This window comes from Rhinolophus hipposideros (assembly GCF_964194185.1).
Source record: "Rhinolophus hipposideros genome assembly, chromosome: 12".
Lineage (NCBI taxonomy): Eukaryota > Metazoa > Chordata > Mammalia > Chiroptera > Rhinolophidae > Rhinolophus > Rhinolophus hipposideros.
In genome coordinates, this window is record NC_138058.1 from 55,267,840 (window position 1) to 55,287,114 (window position 19,275).

Genomic DNA, 19,275 nt, shown 5'->3' on the forward strand with positions numbered 1-19,275 from the left:
TAATAAGCTTCACCCAGATTGAATCACTCCCTGAGGGACAGAACTGAAATCATTAGCTAAGTAAGACTAGTCAGTAATGAAGGCTATAAAGAAGATATACTAACTAATTCTGGAAAATGCTGAATTGCTACTAAAATTGTTGGGGACAGCGCATTTTAGCAGCAAATGGAGCCTTTGGAAGGAAACTTGCTCTCCAGTGTAATCTTAAATTTTATTGACTGTGACACGTTAAAGCCATCTAAACCGAACAAAGTTTTTCCCAACTATGACACTATTAATGTAGGAAAATGGTTGACTGAGTTATAGTCACACTGACATGGTGCCACAAAACCCCAGAGACTGCCCCAAATGAGAGGCTCTGAAAAAGAGGAAGAAGGGACACCATGACAGGTCAGTATGTCAAGCCATCAAAACACCACCGCACAGGGTCTCACCAAAAACAGTAACAGCTTTGAATAAACTCAATCTATTCGACTTATTCCAGTTGGGGCTGGTGAATGAGCTACTCGGTGGGACAAGGTGTCCATGAGAAATAGAGAAAAAGAAGAAGCTGGGGTTAAGCACGCTTCCCCGTTAACCAATCAGTGATACAGATCTATCACTTCAAATCCTGTGGCCGCAGGAAAGACGAAAAAAATCCATTTGGGGCCTGGATTTTCCCAGATGCAATGCCATGCCTTTGTCACTAATGCCTTAAATTACTAAAAGCCTAAGGCTTCGGATTGTAAACATTTTTGTTTTGATGATGTAAGTGTTGGTTTGAACTTTAAGTATGTTTGGTTGGGACGGAGTAGAAAGTAAAACAGCTGGACACATCTGGTGGGGCTGATAAGAACCACAAGTCTACTGTCAGCCTAGTGAAAAGGGGAAGCCCTCCTTCTCTTCTCAGGGGCAGCTCGCTGCCCAGCTATGCTGTCACCCTGTCACTACACTGCTGGCACCTGCTGAGAGAAGTCCAGGCCCCCTCCTGTTCAGAAGAGGATATAGCCCAGCATTCCAGGAGATCTTAGTGTTGCTACATCTAATTACTGCCCTGAGCACTGCCAGGTAGGTAAGACTGATGACGGGGTCTGCCTTCTAGCTGAGGTCCTCCCTTCTTTCCCCTCTGAATCAAGGAAGAGAGAGGCAGCAAAAAGTGAGCTAAAAGCATATGTACATATGGGCGCCTTTTCCCTAAACATAATAGAAAGGTAATGGACAGACAGGTAAGACTGAGCTGTACCAGGTCTAGAATTTGAGTAACCCTCAGCCATCACTAACTGAAAGTAATGAGTGAAGAGTAATTACCAGTGTAATGGTACTTAGATCTTACTATATAAGTCCTCTTGCAAGTTACAAACATATTGCAAGCATGGAGCTACAGAGATCTGTACTTCCCTTCCTCCAGCTCCTTCCCTTTTCCCGAATGCAAGGGTGTGAACACATAGGCTCACAAAGATACACAGACACAAAGGAACAGACTGAAGTTACTCTGCATGACAATCCCACAGAGAAAGAAGTAAAGCCATGGACAGTGAGCTTGTAGAGGAGAAGCAGAGGAAAGTGTTCAATCACTCATTTCTCACACACACACACACACACACACTATATATATATATACATATATATATGTATATATATATACATATACACATATACATATATATATGTATATATATACATATACACATATACATATGAATATAAAGTGTAATCACAATCCTACTATTCTCTCTTCCTCACTTCCTGCTTTCACAGTTGATGTCCACCTTTTCCTCTAATTTCATCATTCACAGTTATTTCCACGTTAGACCATGTCTCAGCCTACAAATACAAATCCTCTTTAACTCTTTTTTTTCCTTCTCTTTTACCCAAGTGTTTCAGGAAAAGTCTTTCTCTCTTCATTTCAATTAGGATTTTCTCCTCCCACCCCCACCACCCCCCCACCGCCCAGAAAAAAAACTTTACCTATCACTTGTGAATATCAGATCTATCATAACATTCTAACTAATTTCTTTTAAAAGGGTAAACTAGAATGTTTGAGAGAAAATTAGTTTAAAAATGAAAACTGTAGGATCTCTGATTCAAAATGGTTCTTCGGGCAGCTGTATAATCTCCCTTTCCTTCAAAGATGCCCCTAAAATTATAGGTAAGGAGAAAAAAAAAGACATAAATCCAGAATTGACATTTGGCTATCACACAACAGTATAGCCACACTGGTAATTAAAATATTGAAATACTCTGTTCTGATAAACAGCTACTGTCCCAAGCTCTTTGGTATCTCTGCCTAACCCCTCCACTGGGCCCTCTAAGACATCCCCTCAATCCCATAAATAAGGAGTTGACATTCGGCAGACCTCTGGCCCAGCATCTCTCCTGATCAGTCAATACCTGATCGATTCTATACAGGATATTAGACATGGTTTGTATTACCCACTAATAAACACATGAGACACATTTCAACCAATCTATAAGATTCAGAGTGGATTGAAAAATGTTGATTGTTGTAGCAGCGGGGAGGAAGCCATGGCCTAAAAGAATTTTTTTCTAACTTCTTTTACTTCAACCTGCAGTAAGAAGGACATTTCAAATGGAGAGCCAGTACACGTCTACATATATGTCTGTGTTTTGATATAATTAAAACAGGTTTTATGAAACAGTATTTACCCGTACTATGCACAGGACACTCTGACATTTTCTTCTCTAGTCTATTTTTCAAGTGACAGTCTTTAACCACTACATTGATTTTTTGACTCCATGACTCCCTAATGGGTTACAACCAGTAGCTCAAGGGCACTGGTCAAAAAGCACTCTGGGAGGACACAGCCACAGAAGCGGCAGTCTTGCTAGGGCGCCACAAGGTTCCGGATACTACCAGCAAGTAAAGCAAGGGGTGATGAGAGAAGCAGGGCTGAACCCTGGGGTCTTAGCTAAGAGTCTCTACAGGCATCCCTCCAAGATATTGTGGGTTCGGATCCAGACCATCGCAATAAAGCGAATGTCGCAGTAAAGCGAGTCACACTAACTTTTTGGTTCCCCAGTGCATATAAAAGTTAAGTTTACACTAAGCCATGGTCTAATAACTGTACAAGAGCATTAAGAAACACTGTATATACCTTAATTAAAAGAACACTTTATTGTTAAAAATGCTAACCATCATCTGAACCTTCAGCAAGTCGTCATCTTGCTGCTGGTGAGCTCTTGCCCCCACGTTGATGGTAACACAGTTATCTGCGAAGTGCAATAAAGTGAAGCGCGAATAAAGCGAGGTATGCCTATATGGGAAGACAATTGTTCTCTCCGTTCTAACAAACAGAACATCCAGAAGTCAACCATCCACCCCCCTCAGAAGGAAAAAAAGAGTCTTCTTCTCTAAAACATGGAACTCTGTGGTTCAAACTATAAAACTTACTCCCCCAGAGTAAGGCCCTCTCATTCTGGCATTTCGAGTTTCCCTAACGTAAAGACTGGTTTCCCATATTTCTCCGAAAAGGAAGCATGCCAGGCAATGAGGAAGACAGGGAGCTTCAAGAGAACCACCTCAGGGGGCAAAAGGGAGTCAAGAGAACAGAAAATATAACTGAGATTTTAGAGACACTTGACTATATAGTGATAAATGCAATTGGTGGAATGGAAATAGGAAGAATCCATTCAAATTTGATGCTAGGAACACTTACCTTCAAGAAACACAGGGATGTCAACAATGGGCACTCACAGAGGGAGAAACCCAAGCACCCTATACTTGTCCTTGCACTGAGTGGTACATCCACAGACGTCATACTGCAAATACTGTAACCGTCAGCAACAACCCCTGTTGCCAGCGTTGGTGACATAAGTGTACAAAATGATCTGGAGGAGACTGGAAAATTCTGGAGGAGGAGAAGTGCAAGGAATACTAAGAGGGCTACTGCCCTCATCTTACAAAACAGAAGGTCATCAGATGACAGTCATGACCTTGGAAGATGAAGTCGACAAGATAAGAAATAAGTTCAAATATGCTGCTGGAGTTTGCACAAACAGAAACTATGAATAGGAAATAAAGATTTTGAGAGGAGGGGTAGGAGCAAGTGGTAACATAAATAAGCTAAATATTCATCGCCCATGACAAGAAGTTTTTAGACAACACCTAAAGGGAATAAATCAAGAAATGGCTGGATGGAAATAATTACCGGAAGGACTAATAGAACTTGAGGTTAAATGAGGGAGGAGCAGGGACAAAGGCAAAGGAGTCCAGCCATATGAAGGTTTCAAGAGCCTAGTTGATTGGAATGGTATTTTTGGTTCAAAGCCAAGGGGAAAAGTAAGAGCAAAGAAGTATGCAGATGGCAGTCGGAAGAAAGGGCCAATCTTTGAGGAAGACAATTATATTACTTTTAGAGATGGAAATGTGGGGTGGATTTTGGGGAAACAATTAGGAAAATCCTTCAAGTTTAAGAAAAGTGACGTTCTTTCTAAGAGGGGCCAACTTCTCCAGAGGCAAAAATGTTTCAGAGAAAAACATGGGACCACGGAGTTTTGGAGGATATTCATTGGAGGGCAGGGACATAAAGAGAAAACGGCGCAGGGATGAGGGGGACCACAAGGCCAGAAAAACAAAAATGATGTAAGTCCAGAAATGATAAATGGAGGAAAGTTTCTAGGAGAAAAAGGGAGAGGACCACCTACAAACTGCTGCAGAAAAAAACAGGGAAATAAAAAATTAGAAAAGGTCACTGGATTGGGTGGTACCATCAACAATGTGGTTTTAGTAGTGACAGGAGCAGAAGTGTAACTGCATAGGGTGCAACTGTGTAGGTGGTATACTGGTAACACACAGAAAAGAACAAACAGGAAAAGCAGGCCAGAGGTTAGGGGTATGGCTGGCCATCTGAAGACTGAAATCTGTGGAAAACTCTCTATCTTTACAGGCAAACGGGAAACAATTGCATAAAACTTTTCTTAAAAAAAAAAAAAAAAAGGATTAGTCACAACACTGTTTACACTGCTGCCTTCAGAGTGGCAAATTTTTGGCACAAGAATGAACTAAACTTTTCCATATTGCTACTAAGTCCATTATTTGACCTGCAGAGCAGATAGGAGGATCTGGCAAAACACAAGCCCGTTTCCACTTAAGAAAAGGGCTTTGCACTTCACCGAAGCGAACCTCCAACAGGCCATAAAATGTTTCCCAAGGAAGGCCAGTCTGACAATCAAGCCCTTTCCCCTATGATTAGCACACTCAGGTTTATAATAAGGACTAAGAAAAACCAGGAGAGGAAACAGTGCTGCAGGAGGAAGCCACCTTCAGTCTTTTGGGGATAGTTTCTGTCTCCAAAATGCAAGTGATCATGTGTCCCACTTGTGTTCCAAGTTGGTCAGAAGCGGGCATGTATGCTTCTCAAGAAATGCAAGCTACGGTTTGATGGAGTAAACCTATTTCCTGTGGGGTACTCAAGGGCGGCATGTACCTAGGGAAGGACAAAGAAAATACAAACCTCTAGGAAAATGTCACAAGGCAGTGTAACAATACACGTGCACGTGCATGCACACAAAGGTAAGGAGAAACAAGTATTTGCCATCCATAACCTAGTTCATATGGAATTATCTATCAGACAAACAACAACAACAACAAAAAACACAAGAGGAATTAGGAGATAAAAGGCTGCTGATGAGACTAAAAAACAGCACATACAGGCTGCCAATAACCAAGTAAGGCTGGCCTGTACCAGAATAAGCACAGTCAAGGTCAGGAGAACAGGAGGAAAGAAAAGATTATACCGAAAACATAAATGTAGGGGATAGACCAGTACAAATTCTTAGACCTCAAATGAGATAAAGACAAAAGGGATGGAGAAAATAAAATAAAAGAAGGTAGATGGGGGCGGGTATGGAAATTAAGGCAACTTTGGTGGTCATCATTAATAAACATGGTAAACACAATCCCGTAGTTTTCAAACCAATTGTCTTTTACCAGTGGTTCTTAACTGGGGGTAATTTTGCCCTCAGGGACATTTGGCAATATCTTCAGACATTTGAAAGTGTCAAGAGGTAAGGTGCTTGCATCTATTGGGAAGAAGCCAGGGATACTAATAAATATCCTATGATGTACAGAACAGTACATCATAAAAAAGAATTATCTGGCCAAAAATGTCAATAGTTTCAAGTCTGAGAAACACATGTGCTATTAACACCAAATAATTGTAACAGACATATGAGCAAAGAGCCAATTGCCTCGGGGAGTAGCAATAAAGAAGTCTCCAGAAATGATGGGGCCAGGCACACAGGAATTTAGACTCTAGACTGAAGAGATAAAAAACTGTACACTTTCCCCTTCTCCTCCTGGTTATTTTAAAGCTAATCTGGAAATATTTCAGCATGTATCTGTGAAAAATAAAGGCTCTTAACAACTAGTCTCAAGACCGTTATCACATCTAAGGTAAATAATTACTTAGTATCATTAAAAATCCAGGTATTTAAATTACCCTAGTTGTTTCATAAGATTTTAACAGTTTTATTTGTTCAAATCAGGGGGAAAAAATATGCATCTATTGCAACAGGTTCATATGTTTGAAATCTCTCTTAATCTGTGACTTCTTTTACCCTCTTTCTTTTTCCTTGAAATTTCTTCACTGAAACAGCTATAGATTTTGTCGACTTCACCCTTGTAATATTAATATGGACTCTGCCCCAGAATTTCCCATAAATAATATATAGATCTACAGGCTCGATCAGATTCAGGTTTGATTATTGACTGGACTACCTACAAAGTGGAGGTATGCTCTTCCAGCAAGGGGCACACCTTGTCTTTTCACAAAATGGCTGTTAGCAACCATTGGTGACCACTGCCTACACTTCATTTGCAACCCTTAGTTGCAAATGAGGGTTTTCTGTTACTGATTTCTAATTTAATTCCATTATGGCTAGGGAACATAATTTATGACTCAAATCCTTTAAAAATTACTGAAACTTTTCAGATGGTCCAGAATTTGATCTATTTCGGTAAATAGTCTGTATGCACTTATAAAACATGTTCTGCTATTGTTGGAGTATTCTATGCATGTCAACTAGGTAAGTTGATTGATAGTGTTGCTCAAGTTCTCTGTATCCTTACTGATTTTCTGTGTACCTGATCTGTCAGTTATTGAGAGAGGAGTATGGAAACTGCAACTATAAATACAAAGTGATCTATTACTCACTGCTTTAAAAAAATTTTTTTTTGTTTCATATATTTTTGAAGCTCTGTTATCACATGCACAACTGTTTAGGATTTTTTATGTCCTCTTGATGAATTGATGCTTTATCCTTATGAAATGGATATCCAGTGAATAGGAGTATAAATGAATATAACTGGCTCTGAGTTGATAATTACGAAAGCTGGAGGTGGCATATTTTGGGGTTTCTTTCAACTATTTTTTATATAAACTATTCCATAAGAGTTTACACAAATACATGAAATTATCTTTGGTAATTTTCAAAATGTGTATCAAATGAGATTATGAATTTATTTATCAGTACTTAGAAAAGTAGAAAATATTACATGTGTGTAAGAAAACATTACTTATTTTTCACTGAAAGATAAAAAGGAAACAAATAGTAAAAGACAAAAAAAATAAAGAAAAGACCAATTCCAGTCATTCACATCCTCTCATTTCTTCTATTTTTAATTACCATAAAGCTACATGCTCATGAGGCAGATATCCTATCTGCCAATAAAGGATGAGGTAATAATTCAAAAGCTCTGAAAAGCACAGAAGGCTAAAATCATTAACACCTTGAAATGAGTAAGTTATTTAGCAAGTAGCCATGGAAGGAAATATCATTAATAACTGAAGTCCTTAGCTTTGTCAAAAATGAGCATCTACATTTGTTTACTTGGAACGGTGTCCCTGAACACAAATTAAAAAGGAATTGTACCCGTCTTCTATTCATCTAAGCTAAGAAAGGCCAGAGAAAATCTAAATACAACCCAATAAAATTCCAAAATGTAAACAATAATTAAGACTTCTACCCTATTGGGAAGTGCCAATTTCAAACCTTTTGAATCAAATTCTAGGAACCAAATCCTAATACTACTACTTATCGTGGAAAGGATGGAAAGAATTAGCTCAATTTTGTCACTACAATATAAAGGTAATGATACCTACCTCACAAAGTTAATGTGAAGACAAACACAAAATGTTCTTTTTCCAATGTGTGAAAACACCTAGAATGATACCCTGATGCACAGGGTGTTAGACTCTTTTATTCTTCGACCAATAAAGAAGACAGCACAAAAACAGAATTTCACCCTTCTGATATTAGAGGTCATATTCAGAGACTACCCAAATGTATACCGTACTGTGCCATGTATAATGCACACCCACATTTTTGGCCCAAACTTTCAGAGGGAAAAAAGTCTTTCATTTTAATTTTCTAATTCAAATTTTAATTTATTTACATTTAGGTACTTGTTTTTTGTATTATAAAGGAATTTTTAGCATTTGTTTTTTATCATATTATGATACAAGAAATTTTACGTAACAAATAATTACAAAATACAAGAACAGGTACAAGATACAAGAAATTTTATGTCCCGGTAACAAATTTACCATATTTACCCATCATAGAAAGCAAAGACCTCTTCATCATTGCAAGTTCGTAGTAAGTTCAACAAAACCCTGCATTCCAGGATATTATTTTGCATATGGACATCCTTACTGATTCCTCGAATTATACTTTTAACTCATAAGCATAAATAGAAGCATTAAAAACGTTTATATAGATTCGGAATTGGTATTACCCATGTATAATGTGCATCCTTATTTTTCCCTCACAAATTTGGGCCCAACATGCGCGTTATACATGGCAAAATACGGTAAGAGAAAAGCAACGCTTGTTTCAAAGCTTTATTTTTTTAAGTCTGAAGTATTTATAAACAATCAGCTTGAAATTTACAGCTCCATTCAACAAGCTCAGGGTCAGTTGTTTACACTGTTACAACCACAAGGGAAAACCCTCCATGCGGTTGCAATACCGTCAAGGAACCCAGCATACCACAAAGCAATAGAATATAGCTTGACAGTTCCTCAAAAAGCTAAACAGAATTACCATATAATCCAGCAGTGCTACTCCCAGGTATATACCCAAAAGAATGGAAAACAGAGACTCAGATACTTGTACACCAGGGTTCATTGCAGCACCACTCAAAACAGCCAAAAGGTGGAAACAATCCAAGTTATTTCCTTCAACTGATGAATGGATAAACAAAATGTGATATATACATATAATAGACCATTATTCAGCCATAGCAGGACGAAGTTCTGACACACACATGCCACAACATGAATGAACCTTAAAAACATGATGCAAAGTAAAATAAGCCAGATACAAAAGGATAAATTTTACCTGATGTCACTTGTATGATCTAGACAAATTCAGAGAGAAAATAAAGTAGAAGTTACCAAAGAATCGGATGGGGTTGGAATGGGGAGCTGTTTAATAGGGACATAGTTTCTGTATGGGGTGGTGAAAAAGTTTGGGAAACAGGGGTGATGGTTGCACAGCAGTGTAAATGTAATTAATGCCAATGAACTGTACATTTAAAGTGAAGCATTTGTTATGTTTTACTGAAATTTTAAAATCCTGCCTGAAAAAGACCCCAAATTCGTTAAAATAAAAACAGCACTGCAGAGAAAGAGAGAGGGAAAAGTCGGGTGTTTTTACCCCCTGCACCCCCTCCCACCCCGTGGTTCAGTATTTTTGGATAATAAGTGTAAGATTTGTTCATCTCTGCCAATTCCAAATATGTTTTCGTCCCCTTTTAGACAACTATTTAAGATGCCAATTCTACAGTAATAACCAGGTATACGGTTCTATCCCTGATATTATCATTTCGATCTTTTTTTCCCTCCCGCTTTCTAACCCTCTTTACTTTGGCAGTCACTCTTTGCGCCACACTATGAAATTTCAGCCCCTGCAGCCATAACACGTTCTGTTCTCCAATGATCCTCTCCTGACAGCACTGTAAGGAAATAACATGCGGTTTGCCAGATATGGGAAATAACCTCTACCCACTTGCCTGGGAAGCCTTTCATACCAAACTTAGCTCCTTCTCCAAACGCTTCATTGTTGTAGCTGTTGTAGTTATAGGAATCTTTTAGTCAACTCTCCATCATGGGCCCTAACGGCAGCAGGGAGAAACATTCCTGGTTTTTGGTTTTATACAAATGCTAACTTTATACATGCCCTCTCATTACCTGTAAACCGGAAAGAATGGAAAAACTACTGGGAACATGGCAAATAAGTTCTCCAATTTTCCCTCTTCCTAGCCTGCACATTCCTACACAAGCTCTGTGAGAGGCATCTAGAAAAACAAGGATTTAGACAACGGGTACACGGATCCAAGAGTTCACTGCTCCAGGACTGGGCATCCACAGTGCTCACGGTGGCGAAAGGATACGCAGCACTGAATTGGTTTGGAGAAATTCAAACCGTACTTCTGCCTGTGCCACTGTATCTCTGCCGGCCAGGGGTCAAACATCAAAGTCATCTACATCTCAGTTTCCTCATTTATAAAGTGTAGGGTTCTGTGAGGTGACATTAAGGTCCTCCAGCTCTGAAATTCAGTTACAAGCACATCAAGAACTACAGCTTCAAAACTGTCCTCTAGTCACATCAAAAAATATTTCATATGAGAAAGCATTTTTTAGTGTCTTATGCACGTAGCTATCTGTTCAAAGTAGGAAAAGAATCTCTCGGGGTTTTCTTTTCCCACATTCAAGCTAAATAAAATTAATAAAAAGAGAAAAATCTTACAATTTTTAAGGTGAATGCAATCAACTCTGTTTTTCCCAAATGGTCTTTATTTTTGCCCTATTTACAATTGGTGCTAAACTAGGTCACCTAAGTAATAAATATTGAAAGCATTTAACCAATTTCAAACATCTGTTCTAATCTTCCATTAGGGCTTGATCCAGCTGAAACAAAGTATCTGCTTCCTTACAGGACCTGAAAGACCCAGTTGCTAGAAATGCAGGTGTTTTCTGAGGCCAATATACCTGTGGAAAAAAACATGGCTTATTTCAGTATGTCTACAGGATGATGAGTACAAAACTATCTGAGAAGCAACAAATTCCAGTCAATTAAATCTTGCCATACGGGATATTCCCATTCTGGGATGACAGGATTCAAATACGGGATATTCCCATTCTGGGATGATATGATTCATAACGAACTTCGTTGGGTATGTGCACAAGTTAAGCCCCAGCTTGATAGACCTATGAGCATTTAGAGAACATGGTGAAGGCTGTGTCTCTCCAGTTCCCATACATGTATACTACTACCATGTTTCCCCGAAAATAAGACCTACCCCGAAAATAAGCCCCAGTTAAGATCGTCAGCCAGACGGACACATTTAGTACGTTATGACGATGTTCCAGAAGATGACATGACCGTTTTTGAATAAACGTAGATTGTTGTACGTGAAAAAATAAGACATCCCCTGAAAATACATCCTAATGCATCCTTTGGAGAAAAATTAATATAAGACCCAGTCTTATTTTCAGGGAAACCCAATAGGAGAGCCTGGGGAATGCCACGAGGCAAGATAAAACAGAATACATAAATGTTAACTTTACCCAATGCGATTCACTTCTTTCAAGAATCAATTCCCCTCCAATTTCTGTATGCTTTCCGTTGTTCTCCGGTGCTTTCCAATAGCTGATTTGATGTTTTGTCCAGAGTTTATCATTATTATTTTTTATTATTATTTTATTTATTTATTTATTATTACTATTGTTATCTATAGGAAAGTTAGTCTGATAAAAGTTTCCTACTACTGGCATTGCCAGAATAAAAATCTTCCCCGTCTATATTTGAAAAACAGGTTTCTTTAATTCAAGGTCACTATTATTGTACATTGACAGTTACATAGATTATTGTTTAAAAGTACAGAATAAAAATACACATTCCTTCTTAATTTTTAAGTGATTACCTAAGGAATAGCAAAGATCTCAGTTTTCAGTTTCATAGCAAGTATTTGTTTACACTAATATGAAAAGCATAGGGTGTAAACTTGGAAATGATCACACATTATGCATGTTCACATTTGGTAAGAGAATTTTTTTTTAAGTGGGGGGTAAATAGATCCTCTTTAGAGGAACGGGTATATGTAGAGTATTTTTCCCATTTGGAAGATAACATCACCTCGTACATTAGTTCAGAGAACCATGGAATTTATTATCATGTGCAACTCAACTCATGAGAGCAGTCTGTTTGCTGAGACCAGCAGGATTCATCACAGTTCTGGCAATTAGGGATTAGAGTAAATGGCTTTATGTAATTCCACAGACTTAATCTGTGATTTCATGTAATAATGGTCTGGTGTTCCCCATTCAGCAAGGAGGATAATTATAATAACATCACTGATGAAAAAGTGTTCACACAGCTAAAAGACTTGCATATCATCTACTCTAACCATGTCATTCTACAGACAGAAAAACTGAGGGCCAAAGGAACTAAGTAACTGACCCAAAGATCAAAAAATTAAGTAACTGTCAATAACGGCAGAAACAAATCTAGAGCCAACTGCTTGTTTCCGTACCTTACACTATTTCTCCTAGATTCCGGGAAAAGAAAGTTAATTATGAAAGATGTATCAGAGGTAGAAGTAGTAAAGGAAAAAAGGAAACAAAACCCCTTAAATTTGTATTCTCTCACTGCTTGGCAAAAATGGGCATTTAATCTTCTAATGTCTTTAAAGAATACGAGACAGCAAAATAAACTTTTCCCAAAAAAGAGCTGCCTTGCAGAACGATTAATAAAAATAATCACAAATAGTTCACAAATATAAAGAACTATAAAAGCTCCATTGAAATTTGTGTATCATTAACTTATATTACTAACCTGCTACCTTTCCTTGCCAGAACCCATTTATCTTGTTAAAATCTCTTTTCACATCTTTCAGTTCCACATTAAACAATCCATGTGGGACCCAGGAGATGCTAAGTTCTAAGCCCTAATTTGTTGAAATGTTGAAAAGAAAATAAAAAGGACTGGTTAATTTCCTCATTTCTATGAGATTTTTTCCATAATGCCAAGGCCAGCCCTGTGAGCTCATTGTCATGATTATTACTTTATATTATTGTAATAGCTCTCTTCCATGGAGTTCAATTATTGGCTTCTGATAAATGTAGTTTAACAATCATTATTTCTCTTCAACAGAAACAATCACGTTCTTAAACCAAAATAACAAGAGTAATCTTTCTGTGTGTGTAGATGCCTACACACACACACACACACACACACACACACACACACACACGTTTTATTAAAAGTTACCTAGGTTCTTAAGAATGAAATCAAGAGAACAATTTGGAAACATTTACACTGGCAAACACAAAGGGTCCACGAAGGTAGAACTAAATTTAAAATATATTGAGCAAGCCTATCTTAGCTGCCAAAAAAATTTAAAAAAATAAAAATCTGCCAAGAAACTGTTTCAAAATGCTTTGATTGTTCTGCCTTTTTCCCCCCCAGCTGTTTCCACCAGGCAGTAAATAAATCCTATCAATCTCATTGAACAGGATGGAGAGCAAGAGCAGAAGACTACGGAGGGGAAAGAGGGGCAAGCCAAAAACGTTTGCATTTAACCATCTTAACTGCCATAAACCAAATATTTGACTTTGCTCACTTATTTCCCTTTGAAAATACGTGCAAGTGAAACAAAGGTTTGATTCAAATGTATGAGGGACTGGTTAGAATGTTATGAGTAAAATGCTCTTTCGATGAAAGGTATGTTCCCCTCTAGAGAATGTCTGCTGGAGTGAGTGTGGGTACCATGTGGTCTTGTGGTCTTGATACTGTGCATGACCTGTGGGGTGGTCTCTTTCTCTTACCTCTTAGCTTTCTTGCCTTCCACCTACACAGGATTGAAAGAAAATATATGAAATTAGAAGTGACGGAACCCTTTCCTGTCGGAAAGAGGAGCCCAGGTCTCTGAAGCAGCCTCATAAGGGAGGGTGGGATTTGTCCAACAACAACAACAACAAAAAAAACAGAATACACTGGCAGTAAATAGGTCCAGAAGGGGAGGTGGGGTGAGAGGAATTTCAGAGAGTTTAGGGTCATGGGAATGGAACTCTTTGAGGGTCCTTGCTGTTTACAGGAATCAAGAGTAGTGGGGGGAGAGGATTTCAAGTTTTTCTGTGGGATACAGGAGCTCCTCAAAGATGTCAAGTATTCAAATAAAACTGAAGCTTATTATTAATGTTCCCGCTAAGGCTAAAACCCACCTATGAAACAGCTCTCTACTACTTATTCCTCCAAGGAAAATACATTCATCCTATTATCTGTATAGAGAATACAGAGATTGAGAACATGGGGGTAAAAAGTCAGGAGGAATAATCCAAGTCTTCCAGTCTGCAGTTGTCAGCACTTATTTGATAGGACGCCTAAACCATGATCCTAAATCTACTGTTTTGCTTCTAAACCCAGGTTGATAGCTTTGTGAATTTTGTAAGTTCTAATACAAGGCTATCTTAACAGTAAATTTTCTAATTTAAAAATAAAACAGAAGTTATCGTGGCATGCCATACACTGCTAGAACTGGAGATAACCCAACCAAGAAAAGATTCTTTACACGGGATAACTAGTAGATGGATGGGCTTTGTGTGAAGGGAATTTCTGAGTCCCACAGAATTGTGCAACAAATTATATGTGTATATGTGTGTGGAAACACATTACCTACCGTGTTTCCCCGAAAATAAGACCTAACCGGGAAATAAGCCCTAGCATGATTTTTCAGGAGGACATCCCCTGAACATAAGCCCTAATGCATCTTTTGGAGCAAGAATTAATATAAGACCAGGTCTTATGTTAAGGGAAACACGGTACTACTTCAAGTCCCTCACATTACAGATGAGAAACGTACTATGCAAAAAGGACAACCTCTCTCCAGTCACATAACTAGAGGTGCCTGCCCCTGACCAGTGTGGTTCCACGGATCTGGGGGTGGGGTGAGGACTTGTATCTCAGAGCAACAGGGGAGACACAATCAGTGAGTCATACTGAAAGTCAAAGTCCAAGCAGCATCAAGGAACGTTTGGAAAGCCTTCCCTGGCAAGGTTCCCAGAGCCAGATTTTAAACTGGAAGACTAGGAAATCCAGACTGGGAGAACCAAACGGGGTAGAGGGCCTGACCGCTTCCTGCTGGCAGCCAATCACCTGAACACCTGGGGCTCTTGTCACTATTTTTATGTATCGCAATGCTACATTACATTCAGGTAAAAGCAATGCTTCACTTCCACCTACAAGTATGTACAGACATCATTCATTCAACTAACATTTATTAACTACCATGTGCCAGAGACTCAAAAATAAAAAGATGAAAAAACGAAAAAGTGGGTGAAGAGGGCATAGATGTTGACATCAGACCGTCCCCTGTAGGAATCCTCGCTCCTCCACTCACAGGCTGGATAACCTCAGGAAGTTATTGACCCTTCGAAGGCCCAGTTTCCTCATGAGTATAACAGAGCACCAAGAACACAAATGGTCTCTGTTACTGTTATTATACTAATATTAATACAGTATCTGTCCTGAAGGAGCTCATAGACCAGGCAGAACTAGAAAGAACCCACAAGTTACAGTCACATGGGACCCACGTTCTGTCAGGTATACACCAAGTGCCCATGGGAGGAGACTACACCTTCCCCATGACTGCCAATGGGAGTCATGCGTGCACACACATGGGCACACAAGCCTCATCTCATACAGCTCCTGGGACAAGGGTGCTTCATAAAAGTGCTGGTATCCAGCGATGCAGCAATCTTAGATGGTTGTTAGTTAGGCGCAACTAGAGTGCCGTGTGGCATGCAGACGTCTGTCTGAACTGAAGAAGCCATGCCTGATTCAGACAGCTCCTTCTAAGGTCACATATGTTACTCCAAGTCTATACTTCCTCCTTCCAATTCAACTTCTAGCAAAAGAGAGGGGAAACTGACTTCACAAGGTCATCCTTTTTAAACAACACTTCAACCGGCCAAGTGCATTCCCGGTCTTTGCAGCACTACAAGAAAAGGTGTTGGGTTATATTTCACTGAGGTTTTATTATTGTTGAAATTTACAGGTTTAAGGTCAGCTCTCTCTCTCTGGGTGTGTATTATCTCATTTAAAGTATCATCACCATCGTGACACCTTCTTGAAAACAGTCAAGATCATCCACAGGGTAACTTGGTGTCTTGTGGCCCCACCACCCTCTGCTCATACAACCGCGGACAAGTCACTTAACCTTGCCTCAGTTGCTGTATCTCTCACTGGGGAGACAGAATAGTAGCAGCTACCTCATGGCATTGTGATACGGATAAAATTGGGAACTCATGAAGAATATTTAGTGCAAACCCAGCATTCAGTGTCAACAACTTCACCACAGGAAACTGTACTTCAGACAGCACCCAGGAGTTGAGCAAAAGTCACAAACATGAAAACAGATACAGCATACATCAGAACCCCTTCGGGGAAACATCAGACCACCAAAGGCAACATTTGTTATCCTACCAAGTGAGTAGCTGACGTGTCACGAAATGTCCAGGAAAAGGGGTCAACTTTCATGCCAAGTATAATAAACATAAGGAATATCTTCAAAGCCTTTTCCACTCCATTCAATTATTCAGACACGATACATTGTGCAATGTCTAAATGAGAAAGCAAATGAAACTATGGAATTACCCAAATTTTCCAACTTTCTTTTCCTGCCTCAGAAATCCACAATATTCTTTCACAGGAAATAGGAATCTTCTTTCGATGTAAAAAAGTGATCAGATTTAGAATGCAGGTTGTTAAGTGCATAGAAAGCAGATAATATCATCATGTGTCATATCTATCAACATCAGCAAGTTGACCAAATGTATTTTAATCAAACTACTAACAGGTTAATAGTTCCAGTCTTCTGTGGTAGTTGTAACTATACAAAATAGTGTGTGCTGAGCTCAGCAATGATTCATTAAGTATATACTTACTCTTGTGTTTGGAAAGCAAATAACTTGTTAAGATATTATACACACACACACACACACACACACACACACACACGGAGAGAGAGAGGGATAGATATGAATCCTTGATATTGACTGAAATTGAGAGAATTAACAGGTCAGGAGAAAAAGCATGAAAAACTGGAAAAAATTAATTTGCTACATATTAACAGACTTTATCCATAAGTAATATCTTGTCCAATTTAAGATACAAACAATGACATATACTTTTTATTTTGCTCAGTATTTGACGTTATACTTTCATGACTGACTAGGACAGTGTTTCCCAATCTTAGCACTACTGATGCTTCGTGCCAGATAATTCTTTGTTGTGGGAGCTTGTCTTGTGCCTTGTAGGATATTTCGCAGTATCCCTGGCCTCTAGTCAGGGATGCCAGTTGTACCCTCCCCAGTCCTGACAAACAGTCATGTCTCTAGACATTGCCAAACATCCCCTGGGTGAGAAAATCACCCTGGTTGAGAACCACTGACTTAAGACATGTCGATTCTCTTCTCAGTTTTATTTGAAAAACACTAATAAGAATAGAAAGCAATTGTTCTATGTTATTATTAAGTAACAGGGACCGTACTGGGTGTTCTACACATACCATCTCCACAATCTCACAACCCTATCTCATCTCCATCAAAGAAAGAGACAGCCAGAGCAGTCTTTGCAGCTCTGAAGCCCAAGCTTTGCCATTCTTCTCATGCTTGTATAGTGCATTTTTAAATCATTTATTATTTTTAATGATACATTCATATCACCAGGATCATGATCAAGAAGCAGACAAGTCCATCTTACTCATATTAAATTTTACATCTTTACTTATCTGTCACTAATAAAGACGTACCTTCATTTCTTGCCACTTTTATATACCCACTCATTAAGCCAGTCAACAAACACGCATGAAGTCCCTACTCTGAGCTGTACTGGGCCAAGGGATTCAGCGATGAACACAACCAATAGGTTTTTGCCTTGATGGAGTGCACAGTCTCAGTGAGGTATTTCCAAACAGAATGCAACCCATGAAGTCATCAGCATGGGTAAGTCGAGAACCTGCCTTAGCATTTTCGCTTTAAAACCCATCTCCAGGAATGCACTGTCTGTATTTAACAAGAGACTTCTGCTGCATTAACGTGTGCAATGAAGGTAACCGCTTCAAATACCGTATTTGGAAAAGCATTTACACTTTATATGCCTGGTGCTATCCATGAATTTTATCAAGGTGAACGCCTACAGACTGAAGTTTACTCTTTTAGCACCAAAAAATTCTAATTCATTTGTTAACTGCATTTCGTAGCATTTTCTGTGCACCAGACAGTATCACTCCAAGTCTTAAATCTGTACCCCTACACCATACATCCCACCCACCAGTCACATCTGATTTCTGCATTCTCTTATTTCTTAAGATAGCAATCAGAACATTATGGTATGACTTACAAAGTAAACTCATTTCAATTTCTGCTAATTGGGGGAATGTACTTGAACAATTAAGGCCAAGCAAATTTTGTTTGGATAAACTCCGTTGGCATTTTATAAACATAATGACTTCTATTTGTGGCCAACTTTCTAAAACATAGTTTGAGACACTGCCATCATTTACATTCTGCTTTCTCCTGTGCTTGAAGTTGGGGGCAGGACAGGGGCTGAGGGTGGTAAGTGATCTGCAGGAAAGAGAATTAGGGATTTCTGACCTCAAGTCTGATACCGATGAACTATACGTTACTTCAATACCCTTACCTTGAAATACAGTGCGTAACATATTCCTTAGGACTATCTGGTGGGGCAAATGAAATCATTTCAAGAGGACTTTGCAAATGTTACAAGAGAGATACCAGGGTAAAAGTAAATAGCTATAGCATAAGTGACATTGCCCAGTACCCCATATGTCCAGAATCCAGTGTGATAGAAAAATTGGAGACCATCAAAGAAGTCTCTAAGAACAATGTTTACGATACAGTGCTCAAACCAGTCAGTTCCTATTTACACCTATAGAAGCCAAATCGCAGCAGAAATATCCACAAGATGGGGATATTCTCCCACCAATAAAAAGGAAGGGAGGGAGAGAGGATGAGAGGGAGAAAGAGAATGAGAGAGGGAGACGAAGGAAGGAAGGAAGGAAGGAAGGAAGGAAGGAAGGAAGGAAGGAAGGAAGGAAGGAAGGAAGGAAGGAAGGAAGGAAAGATAGAAGGAAGAGAGGGAAGCAGGGAGGGAAGGAGGGACTGAGGAAAGAGAGAAGAGAAAGAGAGAGAAAAGGAGAGGGAGAAAGAGAAGAGAACTTAATCTGCTCCTGTCCCATCTCCAAGTCCA

General features: G+C 39.1%; 1 protein-coding gene across 10 annotated transcripts in view; it reads right to left on the reverse strand.

The window, feature by feature from the left end:
• The window catches only part of LTBP1 (latent transforming growth factor beta binding protein 1), a gene marked incomplete at its 5' end in the record, with an annotated part of 351,236 nt that overhangs the window by 237,234 nt on the left and 94,727 nt on the right, over positions 1 to 19,275 (reverse strand). The window lies entirely within an intron of this gene.